Source organism: Dasypus novemcinctus, chromosome 25, assembly GCF_030445035.2.
Source record: "Dasypus novemcinctus isolate mDasNov1 chromosome 25, mDasNov1.1.hap2, whole genome shotgun sequence".
NCBI classification, from domain to species: domain Eukaryota; kingdom Metazoa; phylum Chordata; class Mammalia; order Cingulata; family Dasypodidae; genus Dasypus; species Dasypus novemcinctus.
The window spans coordinates 60,565,656-60,579,107 of record NC_080697.1 but is presented as its reverse complement, the minus strand read 5'-3'; positions in this window follow the sequence as shown (position 1 = coordinate 60,579,107).

Below are 13,452 nucleotides of genomic sequence, written 5' to 3'. Positions count from 1 at the left end.
CCTGGAGCCTCACGGGGTCAGGCGCCCTGCCAGGGTGCCCTGAGGACAGCGGCTCAGGGGGCACTGGGCCCAGGCCGGAGCCGGGGGTCTGGGCAAGGGAGGACGTGCGGGGGCCTGCAGCCGCGGTCACGGCCTCTCCCGCCGCGTTCAGTCCTGAGGTCGGGGCGCCTGCCGCGGGAGAGCACCAGGGGCGGGAGCAGCCGCTGGAGGGGAGCAGGCCCCGCGGGTGGAGGGGGCCAGCGCCCATGCCCGGCCTGCTCCTCCGCCCGCGCCGGCAGCCGCCCTGGTTCCTGCTCACCCAGAGCCGGGTGGGAGCGCGCAGCAGGGTGGAGGCGGGCTATGGGTTCTGCCCTGGGGAGCAGAGCCAGGCGGGCCCCGGGGCCTTCCCACCGCGGCCCCAGCTGCTGCCAGCTGGGGGTCTCTGCCGCCCCCTCGGGAGTGGCACCCCCTAGTCACCCACGCTCTTCCGCCGCCTCTGGTTTCGCTGCACACGGGCATGAACGGGCGTGACTTTCTGAATTCCCATCCAGTCCTTGGAGGTGGAACCACGGAGGCCGGAACGCTGGTTCGACACCATCAGGCCGTGGTGTCCAAGGATCGCCCGAGAGGATCGATGTGGGGAGGTCCCGGGAGGAAACAGGCCTCCACTGGGAAAACTGGAATGAAGACACCGAGGAAGGGCCCTTGGGGCGCGGGCGGCCGGAAGACGCCAGCCCAGGATCTCCCTTCCTCCTCCCGCTTCCGTCTGCGGAGGACGAGCTGCCTGGCCCAGGGCCCCCGGTGGTTTAGTCCCCACGGACAGAGGAAGGCAGAGGAAGGCCAGGAGCGGGTCTTAGTGGGAGGGCGGGAGACGAAGGGGCAGCGACCGCTCAGAATCACCCGTGCTGTCACCAGGTTCCAGTGGGCTATGACGGCTGTTCTGACTTTAGAGCGGTTGAAAAATCAGACCGACCGTTACTGGGCCTTATCGTTGGCGTGTATTGTGCTTAAGACATCCCAAGTGTTATTTCGTTTACTCCTCATAGCAACCGTATTTGGTAATTCTGCTTCCTCTTTTCCACATTTAGTAGGTCAGTATGCCAGATATTGTATGTTGATATCTAACACCTTGTGCCAATTTGATATTATTGATGACTTTCAAAAAGAAATACTGGATTATGTTTGTAAACTATCTTTTCCTCTGGCATGTTAGATTGTATTGGATTCAGAGGTTTACTTGACTAAATAATCAGGTAAACCTCTTGTGCCAGTAGGTGTTGAGTCCCTGCCCCTTGGTGGGTGGGGACTCACAGAGAAGAGGCATGGCAAAGGACAGAGTTGGAGGGGTTTTGATGTTGGAGTTTGATGCTGAAGCTGGAGCCCCAGGGAGAGAGACAGAGCCGTTCACCTGATAGTCTACAGCTGGCCTTGTGGAGGAAACAGGAGCTGAGCCTGGAGAGAAGCAAGACCTGGGAAGGGAGGAACCCAGGAAGCCTGAACCCTGGCAGACGTCGGCAGCCGTCTTGCTCCAACACGTGGAAATAGACTCTGGTGAGGGAAGTAACTTAGGCTTATGGCCTGGTATCTGTAAGCTCCTATCCCGAATAAATACCCTTTATAAAAACCAACCAATTTCTGATGTTTTGCATCAGCACCCCTTTGGCTGAGTAATACACACCTTCTCTGCTTTTCTAAATTCTCCCCAATGACTTTGAGTTGTCCTAAATGATATTGCAGGGTCAGATTATGGACTTTATATATCCTGCCATAACCCACTGAATGTACTAGCCTGTAGTGTGAACTGTTATCCATGTGGTGCAGCAGTGCTCCAGAATGTGTTCACCGAGTGTGACGAGTGTGCCACAATGACAGGGGAGGTTGCTGGTGTGGGAAGAGTGGGGTGGGGAGGTGGAGGTATACGGCAACCTCTTACATATATATATATATATATTTTTTAAAGATTTATTTTATTTTATTTATTTCTCTCCCCTTCCCCCCACCCCCATTGTCTGCTCTCTTGTGTCCATTTGCTGTGTGTTCTTCTGTGTCCACTTCATTCTTGGCAGCACCAGGAATCTGTGCTCTTTCTGTTGTGTCATCTTGCTGTGTCAGCTCTCCGTGTATGTGGCACCATTCCTGGGCAGGCTGCACTTTTTTCGCGCACAGGCAGCTCTCCTTACAGGGTGTACTACTTACGCGTGGGGCTCCCCTACGCGGGGGACACCCCTGCGTGGCACAGCACTCCTTGCATGCGGCAGCACTGCACATGGGCCAGCTTACCACATGGGCCAGGAGGCCCTGGGTTCGAACTCTGGACCTCCTATATGGTAGGCAGATGCTCTTATCAGTTGAGCCACATCTGCTTCCCTCTTATATTTTTTAATGTAACATTTTTTGTGTGATGTATATGTCTTCAAAAAAAATACAGTTTATAAAAATGATGGGGTGGGGGGGTGGGGAACAGGGTATATGGGAACCTCTTATGTTTTTTATGTTTTTTTAATGTTTTTTAATATAACATTCTTTGTGATCTATTAACTTTAATTCTAAAAAGTGTAAAAAAAATGAATAAATAAATAAATTGAGACCTGTAAAAATTTTAAAATAAATAAATAAATAATTCTCCCCAAGTATTGTAGAGACTGAAAGCTTAAGAAGTACATTTTTAAAGAATCTCAGAAGACTTCCAATTTAGTTTCTTACCCAAGTTTAGCAGAGAAAAAAGAGGAATCATTTCTTTCTCTTAGGAGCTAAGTATAGGCACGCAGTTATGAGCAGATGGAAGTCATGAGGTTTTGCCGTTAGTTTTGGGTATTCTCCAGCATATCATCAACTTGATGCTGCACAGAATAGTGTGGATCATTAGCAGGGGCCTCCCGTGATTGCTGTAATTTCCTGAGCTCCTGAAAGCAAGCAACTCTTTTAATGAGACTGCAAGTGTTGCTGTATTAAATCCCTTTCTGCTTGGAAATGTATAAAGTGATTTCTGTTTTCCTGACTGATATAATATTTGGTACTGAAAGTGCTTCAGGAACTGTGACAGCAAAGATGGGAGCCTAAGATTTGTTGAGACCTCGTTTGGTTTGAAGGGAATGATGACCTCATCGGTAGGAGAAACTGGGATTCTGGTAGTACCAACTCAGTTACTGGAATTATTTCCCATTGTTCTCGGAAACAGCTATAAAAAGTGACCAATTTGATTTTTTTTTAATTGATTTTTTTTTTTAGAGAAGTTATAGGTTTACAGAAAAATCATGCAGAAAATATGGAGTTTCCATACCCCCCCATTATTATTATTATTAATTTTTAGGCACCAGGGACAAGGATTGAATCCAGGACCTTGTATGTGGGAAGCCAGCGCTGAATCTCTGAGCCACATCAGCTTCCCTGAGTTGGTTTTGTCAATTTGTTTTTTCTTTTTTGTTTGTTTGTTTCAGGAGGCACCAGGAACCAAACCTGGTGCCTCCCATGCGGGAAATGGGAGCCCAGCTACTTGAGCCACATCTGCTCCTCTCCCTCCCCCCATTATTAACTCTGCATTAGTGTGGCCCCTTTGTTACAACTGATGAAAGAATATATCAAGAATATTGTGATTGTACTGTTAACTATAGTCCATAGCTTACATTAGGGTCTACTATTCTTTTCCCACATAACACCCTGTTAGTGACGCCTTGCATAGTACATTTGTTATAATTCATGAAAAGAACATGTTTATACTTGTACTATTAACTATAGTCCATGGCTTACAAAAGGGTTTGCTGTGCTGAGCAGTCCTATGTTTTCTCTTTTAATTTTTATTCTAGTAACATATATATGACCTAAAATTTCCCCTTTAGCACACTCACATATATAATTCAGTGCTCTTAATTGCACTCACAATGTTGAGGTACTATCACCACCATTCATTTCCAAAATTTTCCAATCAGCCCACCTAGAAAACTCCATAAAAAGTGTAAGCATTACGCCCCATTCCCTACCACCAGCCCAGCCCCTGGTAACCTACATTCTAGATTCTTACACCTTTGCTTATTCTAATTATTTCAACTCAGTGAGATCATACAAAGTTTGTCTTTTTGTGTCTGCCTTATTTCACTCAACATGATGTCTTTGAAGTTCATCCATGTTGCCACTAAATCAGAACTTTGTTCCTTTCTGATGCTGAGTAATATCCCATTGTACGTGGGCACCACATTTTGTGTACCCATTTATTGGCTGCACTTGGATTGCTTCCATCTTTTGACAGGTGTAAATAACGTCACAATAGACCAAGTGGCTTTGAAATAGAATGCTCTGATGGAAAAGACGCGTGCAAGGGCTACAGTTACCAAACGTAAGGGAATGTTCACAGAAACAAAGCAAAACCCTGATAATCTTGGGCTTTAAATTTCAAATCAAAGGCATAATCCAAGAAACAGACCATTCTACAGCTGCCCTAATTTTATCAAAATCAGACCAGAGTTTGATCCTTCAGGGAGCAGAATTACAGCATACCCTGAATTCAGAGCCGTTTAGTTTCTTATGGGCAAGTTAGCTGATTAATCAGGAAGGAATGTGACCAAGAGAACTGCAATGGGATAGTTGGATGGAATAAGATGGATCCACGTACTTTAAAACCTCAAATCTCCCTGAGCTTCCTGGGACAGTTTGAGATTTTTGTGAACACTAAGAAGAGAAAGATTGTTTTTAAACTATTCTTCTGGGTGTGCTACCTTTTGATTATACTGGATTCATTTGTGGGGTCCTTGATCAAATTATCTGGTAAGATGAGGGCTTTGATTTGACCGCATTGGTAAGGTGGGACTCACATTGAGTCCCTGCCCCTTTGGTGGGCCAATATAAATGGACACTCACTCAAGAAGACACCAGAGGAGAGAACTTTGTCCTTTTGACCTTGCCATGTGACAGAAAGAAGACTCAAGCAACTAAAGCCCTGGGAGAGATGAGCCATTCACCTGAGAGTTAGCAGCTGACCTTGGGCAGAGGCCAAGACTGATACAGAAGGCCCGGAAAGAAGAGAGCCCTGTGCCAGGAGGGAGGAGGAGCCCCGAGACACAAGCCCTGAGCCAGCTGCCGCTGAGAGAGGGGAGCCCAGAGGGGCGCTGGACCCTCACAGAGACCATCTTGCTTCAACACGTGGCAACCGGCTTGGGCAAAAAAGCAACCTTGAGTTGGACTCTTCCAGCCCTTGTAATTGTAATCATTTACCCCCAATAAATACCCTTTATAAAAGCCAACAGATTTCTGCTACTTTGCATTGGCACCCCTGTGGCAGACTAATACACTTGCCTTCCTGCAAGCAGCAGCCCCTCCACCCCTTTGTGTGAAAGCTAACCCCGTCTTCTTGAAGACTTTGTGATGAATCATCTGAGGCAAGCATTTTCCACGACCCCCCAACCTCTAACCACCTTCGGAGCCATCGCTGTAGTCTTCCTAGTAGACCTCATAGGGGATGAGCTCCAGCTGCTAGAGGAGAAAATGGATCACACATCAAAAAAACTGCAACTTTATGTCAATGCGTATTTGTAGAAACCGGAGGATTATGTGTGAGAATGAATTCAAAGGGAAATAGATGAAGGATAAAGTAAAATTTGATTGGGCCAAATTTATCAATATACTTGCCCTTAAGAGAAATTCTGGATTCTGTGGGTTAGCTGGGCAGCTGGAAGTGGCTCTGTTTGTTTTGATGAAAGACAAAACCAGGGACAAAAAATGAACTAATATAAAATGAACTTCCTTTGTAAAATATAAAAAAAGGAATCCAAAGTTCTTAGGTAGGAGTGTCAGAATGGATGTATTAAGTGTGAACTCTTCACCCATCTCCTAATTCCATCCAGTTGGAGAGCCCTGAAAACACTGTTAAACAAGGCATGGGGAAAAGACATTTCCAAGAACTGCATCAGCATTGTTGACAACTCACCTGTGGCTATCTGTAAATGACATGGCGCACAACCCTTCTAGTGGACAGGTGATTACATGTGACTCCTCCATCAGGGAAGGGGAAGCAAATTTTCATCATAGTAATAAACATTTTCTCTGTGTGGAGGTGCCCTCCTTACCGCAATACTTCTCCCACCACACCACACATGACTTACTAAATGCCTACTTACTCATCGTAATTGTTTTCCATCCAGCATTATTTCTGATGAATTGATGATAATGTAACAGGAGTGAGGCGATGAGCTGATGTCCATGGGATTCACTGCCCTTATGCTGCATCCCTTCTCCCAGAAGCAGTATGACCGATAGAAAGTGAAGAGCCTGCTGAAAGTTCTGTATCTGAGCCAGCTGCAATCTAAAAATTTGTGAGGCTGGAGCGCTCTTCTACAAAGTACAGCATATGTTAATGTATGATACTATTAATGCATGATATATAGAAATGCATGGCTCTGTTTTTCTTATGACCAGTAAACATGGGTTTATGACTTAAGGGAGAGAAACTTCGAGCTCTGGAGGTTTAGAGGTCTGAGTTCCTAAGGGAGGAATGCTTCTACCAGGGGACACAATGGATCTATTGAACTCACAGCTGAGACTACTGCCTGGCCATTTGGCACTCCTCGTGCCATTCAGCCCATCGGCAAAGAAGGCGGCTACTCTCTTGGCTGAGATGGTTGACGCTGATTACCAAGGGAATACAGCTTTACTGCTCACCATGGGGACAAGGAGGCACGTCTGGAATCCAGGAAAACTGAAAACCTCTGGGAATGCTCTATTTCATTGTCCAAAGGGACAAATTAATGGAAAACTATAGCCACCCAGTATAGGCATAATCACCGAGAGCTTGGGAATGAAAATTCTTATTGTCTGTTTAAGTAAAGAACCACAACCAGCTGCTTAGTTTTCCTTTTTGCTTTGTTTTGTATTTGTATATATTAACCAATTTCCCTTTCTTGCTTCCCTGTCCCCTTTACTGTTTTATGTAAGGTGTGTTGCTGGCGGTTAAAATTATTTCGTTTTAGTTAAATGTGATTGTGGTGGCCGCGCAGGTGCCCTGCTCAGGTCTCCGTCAGGAGAGCCTGCTCTAGGGAGCTTGGCTGAGGACACGCTTCAGCTTCCACTTCTTTGGATCCATCACGACAGCACGACAAGGTCACCTTTCCCTGGGGCTGCATCAACCCAGGGACTAAGCACGGCACGGGTACTAGAGGCAGCCCAGAACTGCCATCCACCTGGCGGAGAGTTTCCCAGACCTGTGCCACAACCTCAACACACGATGCCTGCTCCTGCTTCCCCACTTGATTCTTCCCAGGTGTTTCTGCCAATAACTATCTTTCAGATACAATTCTCTTGGCATATGCTTCTCAAAGGACCCAAACTGACACAAAGAGGTGAAGGTGGGAGAGTGACTGTGATTATCACCCAGAGGAGGGCACTGCGATTTATGAGGCTTTGAGTTCGTCTCCTGGGATAGGAACCCAGTGCTTTTGTTCGTACAAAGGCTGATCGCATCATGTCAGAGGCGTGCAATTGTCCCGTTCTTGTCCTCTGGGAATTTTAATGTGGTGGGAGTTGGTCTATGTGTGCTGCATGGTCAAATGGTCGACTTGCTAGGTAGTAGGTAGTTGCACCCAAAAGTCCAGTTCCATCAAATCCTAATCCTAACTCTTCTGTGCAAAGCCTGGAAGTCCACCCACGGCGCTTCCCAGCTCCCTTCCACTGACACTCTGTATGTGACTTGGGGTTCAACGAGATGGACTCGCCAAGATCTGAGATGCAGGGGGAGGCGGCAACAGCAGCACCTGAAGCTGGGGCCCAGCGGAGTCCTTAGTGGTCTAACTCTTCATGCCCCTCGCCCTGGCCACCAGCGTCCCATTCCCGGGGCAGATGTGGTGGCAGCCGTGTTTCCTGCTGCTGCCAATCAGAGGCTGGCGCGCCGGCCTGCGCGCCTCTGCCACGTGACCTGGGAGCTGGCAGAAGCCCCCGACTTCTGCTTACAAAACGCTGAAGAACTGGGGAAGCAGCTCAGTAGCGAAGTCTGATTTTTTTTTAGTGAGTAAAGTTAAACTTTATTTGTGCTTCAAAATCTAAATCCAAGACACCCTACAAATTGCTTTTGCTTGCCACTGTGAGATTTATCTATGCTGATCTGGTGTAACTCTAGTTCATGTACATACTGATCCCTGAAGGATAGTCTGTTATATGGCTATACTAAAATTTAGTTTCCTAAGTCTCTGATAATGAGGATTTAGATTATTTCCTGTTTTTTGTTATTAAAAGCCATGATGATATGAATATTCCTCTATATATCTCCCTCTAAACTTTAATTTTTAAAAATATTTTTAAAATTTTAGTGACAATCTATTGGCAGTAAATCTATATTAAATCTATTTTACGTGAATGATAGTTTCACGGTGTCTACAGTTTAAATAAGGCAGGTATTTTTCTCTCTGCATGTGGATGGTATTGTTACAATGTCTGTTGGCTTCCATCGTGTTTTTGAGAAGTCTGTCTTTTATTCCTGAATGTTCATTCATTCAATTTCCTTTCATGTGCTGGTTTTAAGTCTTTTCTGTCTTTACTGTTCTGTCATTTAGCTCAAATGCATTTAGATATATTTCTATAAATTTTGCTTGGGTTTTGTTGTCTTTCTTGAATTGGAGGGTTCATGTTTTTCATCAATGATGGAAGATTCTCAGTCAACGAGTCATTGAACGTTGCCTATTCTCCAAATTTCTATTCTCTCCTGAAACTTTAGTAGCCATGTTAGACCTTTTCAATCTTTCCTTCTTGTTTCATAACTTCCCTTTCATATTTTCTCATGTTGTCTTTAGGCGTTTTAGTAATTTTTTTCAGATCCATCTACTGGTTTATTGATTATATTTTTTGTTTCCATAAGTTCTATTTGGTTCTTTTTTCAGTTCTGCCTGGCCATTTTCATTTCATTTTCCATCTATCATGTTTTCATTTTTCTCCTTTTTGGTCAAATAGTTTATATATTTACATTCATTATTTAATAATATAAATATATGAAGTCCTTAAGAGTCTATATTCTAGGTTTTTTCCTGCTGACTCTTTCTCATGATGGTTTGTTTCCTACTCATGAGTTCAGAAATGTTATGTTTTGAGCTCATAACTGGTTGAATTTAATTTGTGGGAATCTGTATGAGCCTTTGATTAGGGCTGCCAGGTTTAAGGGAAAAAAAACAATGGAATGCCCAGTTAAATTTGGATTTCAGATAAACAACTAATTTTTTATATATGTAAGTATCTCCCAAATATGTCATGGGACGTATCTATGCAAATTTAACATTTTATTTGCCAATTCTAACTATGGCAGAGATATATGCCTCCCGAGAAGATTTGTCCTTGCTTCTAGAGATTCCCTGAGATACAATCCAGCCAGGACCACTTTAATTTCTCAGTGTGATGTTTCCTAGGCTTTGGACATGGTTAAATTTGAACTCTGGACATCTGTGAGGGTAGGGTTGTGTTTACTATTTCTCAGGAGAGACTTCTTACCCCATCTGTTGCTGAAGCTGAAACAAATTTCTTTATGGTCTTTTTGGCAGAGGATGGATTTTTTCCTAGCCCACAGCTTCTCTGGGGTGTAGCCCGCTAAATGCCTGTTCTGTGGAATGCTTCTTAGTTCAACAGCCCACCCTGAGGAGCCTGTCTCCCACATGACCCCGAAAGCCTGCACTCCAGAGACACATCCCCGCAGACGTTTTCTGCCTCAGGACCCCGGGCTCCTGCTTGCTTCTTTTCGTGTTTGACTCAGAAGCTTCCTGACTTTCTTGTGGGCTCAGCTGCACATTTTAAAGCATGTTTTTTGTATTTAAGCCTTCATTCCCAGGTTTTTCTAGAGAAAGAATTTTTCAAACTATCTTGTAGCCCGTATTGCCTCAGAAGAATTCTTTTTTTTTTTTTCCCTTTGACAGATGTTTAAGAAGACTATCAGAAAATGAATTGGTCCGAGAGGCAGGAAATATGAAAGTTAGTCCTGGATCTGTTAATAACCTTTAGCAAAGCCTTGCCTTCTTCAGGACTCAGTTTCCTTAAACATAAAATGAAGGCAAGGCTTGCTCTCTGTCAGTGCTTTTCACACGGTGATGCATGTCACATTAGGGGGTCCTATCGGTTGGGTGAATTGCCAGCAGCACATAGTGATGATACTTTGTGTCATGAAACCTCAGTTCTGCATGTATGTGTGTACTTGGCCAGGATACAGAATTTACTTCTTGCTGGGGGTTACGCTCAGGAAGGAATGAGAAACCTTGACACGGATGACCTCTAATGTCTAGGGTCACCTCTCACGGTCCGTAGCGCTTCCCTCTTTGGAGTCGCTGTGATCTTCCGAACGGTTCTAATCCTGGCCGATACATGTAAGAGGGCCCTGGGGAGCCTCCTGCCGGCCCTGGCCTGTACAGCCCTGCCACGGCAGCCCTTCCTCCTTGGAGACTTGGCCTCTTCCTGCAGCTTGGAAGGGAAGAGCCTAACCAGCCTGTGTTTGCACTCGGCTTGAGCATATGCTCCTGGGCTGGAGTGCCTGGGGCAGGGGCGCTGGGCCGTCGGTGGAGGCACCTGCAGGACTTTCACCAGCCTCTCTCCTTGGACTGGGCCTGGCCGAGGAGGCGTAGGTGGGTGGCAGGAGCTCATTTCCAGGATCCTAGTCCATGTATCTACCCAAGCCCCAACTTCAGGGCCAAGAACGTCTCGGGCTACTTTGGCAGAAAAAGGAGGAAGGCAGGAAGGATGGGAGGAGCGGGTTCCAGCAGCCTCTGGGAAGGGCGTCCCTGAGCCAGCAGAGAAGTCCTGGGGGGAGGAGATGGCAGGGGCGGCTGTTTCCAGAGGTGCTGCGGGGGGCTCGGCCAGGGGCCTGAGGGCTCTGGGCGTGAAGCCGGCCGCAGGGTTCTAACCCCAGCTGTGTCTTACAAGCTCTGTTGTTCCCAAGCTTCAGGTCCTTATTCTCACGATAATCCTGCTGTACATCGTGCTGTGGCGATTCAGGAGATAATGTACCTGATGTGCCTGGCACGTAAAACATTCTCAAAAATGCTCTTTCCTCCTGATGTCTAGAGGAAGTGAGGGAAGGTTCTCTTCAAAGGTCAAGATGAACAAAAAGACTGTGGACAGAAGTCCTGCCCCCACCCCCACCCCACTGCACTGTCCACTAGTGGGTGAGTCTCTGCTCATTCTGTAATAACGTAGCTCAGTGGTTGAGCTCCTGCTTCCCATGTGTGAGTCCTGGGTTCAATCCCCAGCACCTCCTAAAAATATGATATGCATTGACCACTGGTGATTTTCCAGGTACGGAGCTAAGCCCCTTGAATAAATTATCTCATTAATCCTCAACAAAACCCTATATAGGGAGTAGATGTGGCTCAAGCACTTGGGCTCCTGCTTCCTACATGAGAGGTCCCAGGTTTGGTCCCTGCCTCCCAAAAACAAAATAAACAAGCAAAAAGCAAAGCAAATGAGAAAACCAACTCAGGGGAGCCAAGGTGGCTCAGTGGTTAAGCAACAGCTTCCCACATACGAGCTTTTGGGTTCAGTCCGTGGCCCTGGTACCAATAAAAATCCTAGTAGTAGGTTCTACTGACTCCATACAGATTAGGTGACTATGGCTCAAAGATGCCATAAAAAAGTTATCAGAGGACCCAAAGCCCGGAAGTGGTGAACGAGGCTCCGTGCCTGGTGTGTGTGCTACACAATAGCCTTTCTTGTCCCCATCTCCACAGTTTCTACGCTTTGGTTTCTCCATTTGTCATTAAGGGGACTATGTCTTTTTTCTCTCTCTCCTTCTGAAGTGGGGCCAGAGCATGGAAAGGAGTGCACGAAAGGAGGATTGTTTGAGGGAGTCACTGAGAGACTTATTTGCAGCGAGGGGATATGCAAAGTGGTACAATATGCACTGAAATTGTGCTAGAGCATGCCGTGCTGGGAATTCACAGAACACGTTTAGGCATAGCGGGAAAACAGAGTATCACTGTGATCATCAGAGATGTCCCCCATGAGCGCAGGAGCGAAGAGACTGGCACAGGCTCCACGTTTGTGCCATCCCAGCTTGGTTCTTTCTTACAGTCCCGCCTGGAAATTCCTGTGCTTTCCAAAACCCCCAGAGTTATAAGAAGTTAGAAGGGACCTCAGAACTGTCCCCATGAACTGAAAACAGAAATACGGGTGTCTGCTGTGTGCCAGGCATTTTGGCTAGAAAATGTGGATATTGTTGAATATTAGATAGAGCTCCTGACTTTCGGATATTTTCTATTTTGGATCCCCCAAAAGCAAACCCTATGAGAATTATTTGGGTGTGGGTCATTTATTTGGGGAGGGATTCCAGGAAGGCAGGTGAGGAAGGCTAAAAAGCAAAGCAGGAAGAGAAGAGCCAATAGAGGGGACATGAATGAGCAGTCTACCTCTGTGAGCAAGTAGAGCTCAGTCCATGGGAGGCCCCAATAAACTGTGTGGAATACACCCCAGAATTGTCCCACCGAAGGAAGGGGGGCTGGGCATTTATACGACTTCATTGGTTGAGTGCTGTCCCTGGAGCACTAATTCCCTTGTACTTCCACGGTTTGCCTGCAAGTAGTCAGCAACCCCCGCGTACCATTGAAAGCCATCAGTCAAGGCAAGGTACCCAGGAGCTTGGGCTGGGAAATTGCACGCCAGGGATTGCTTACCCCAGTTGTGGGTGAGCTTGGGTGCCTGGAGGGGCCATGGGTGGTGCCTGGAGGGGCCATGGGTGGTGCCTGGAGGGGCCATGGGTGGTGCCTGGAGGGGCCATGGGTGGTGGCAGCAGGCTTCGCTGCTCAGCTCTGTGTGTGCACCAAGCAGCGCCCACTCTGTGACTCTGGGTGGCGGTCAGCTACAGCAGCAGGAGAGTAGTGGGGACACCTATAGGCCCCACTCCTGCAGCTAATTCTGATTCTGTATTGAATAGCCATCATTTCCCTCTTCCACCACCATTTCCAGGCTTGTCTCATCCTTGGCAGCATCTCTGCTGGTCCAAACTGCTCACAAGGCGGGGTGATCTGGGGCTTCCTTCGTGAGGGCTCGTGGCTCCTGATCACCGTGCCCTTGTCAGGCTGTGGTTGCAGTGAGTGCCCATGTACAGTTGTCCCCTGGCATAAAACACCAAAAACCCAATCCCATCCCTGCCCCAGTGAATACCCAAGCTCCAGACACACTCCTCTCTGTCTCCATTAAGCAGCAGCAATCCTAGTTCCTCACAGTAAGCAGGACTGATTAAACCCTTACTGTGTCCCAGAGTGGAAACTTCACCTATATAATCCCACAAAGCCAAAAGTTACAGTGACAGGACAAATTTCTGAATTGGGTTCCTGAGAATGATGCTGGAAGAGGCCAATCCTATTTTATTTTATCCATCCCCCCCCCCCCACCTTGTGGCTTTTTTGGTGTGCTGTCTGCTCTCTGTGTCCATTCGCTGCAGGCTCTTCTGTGTTCTCGCTTGTCTCCCTTCTTGTTATTGCGTCACCTTGCTGAGTCAGCTCTCGATGGCACTAGCAGGCTGGCAGC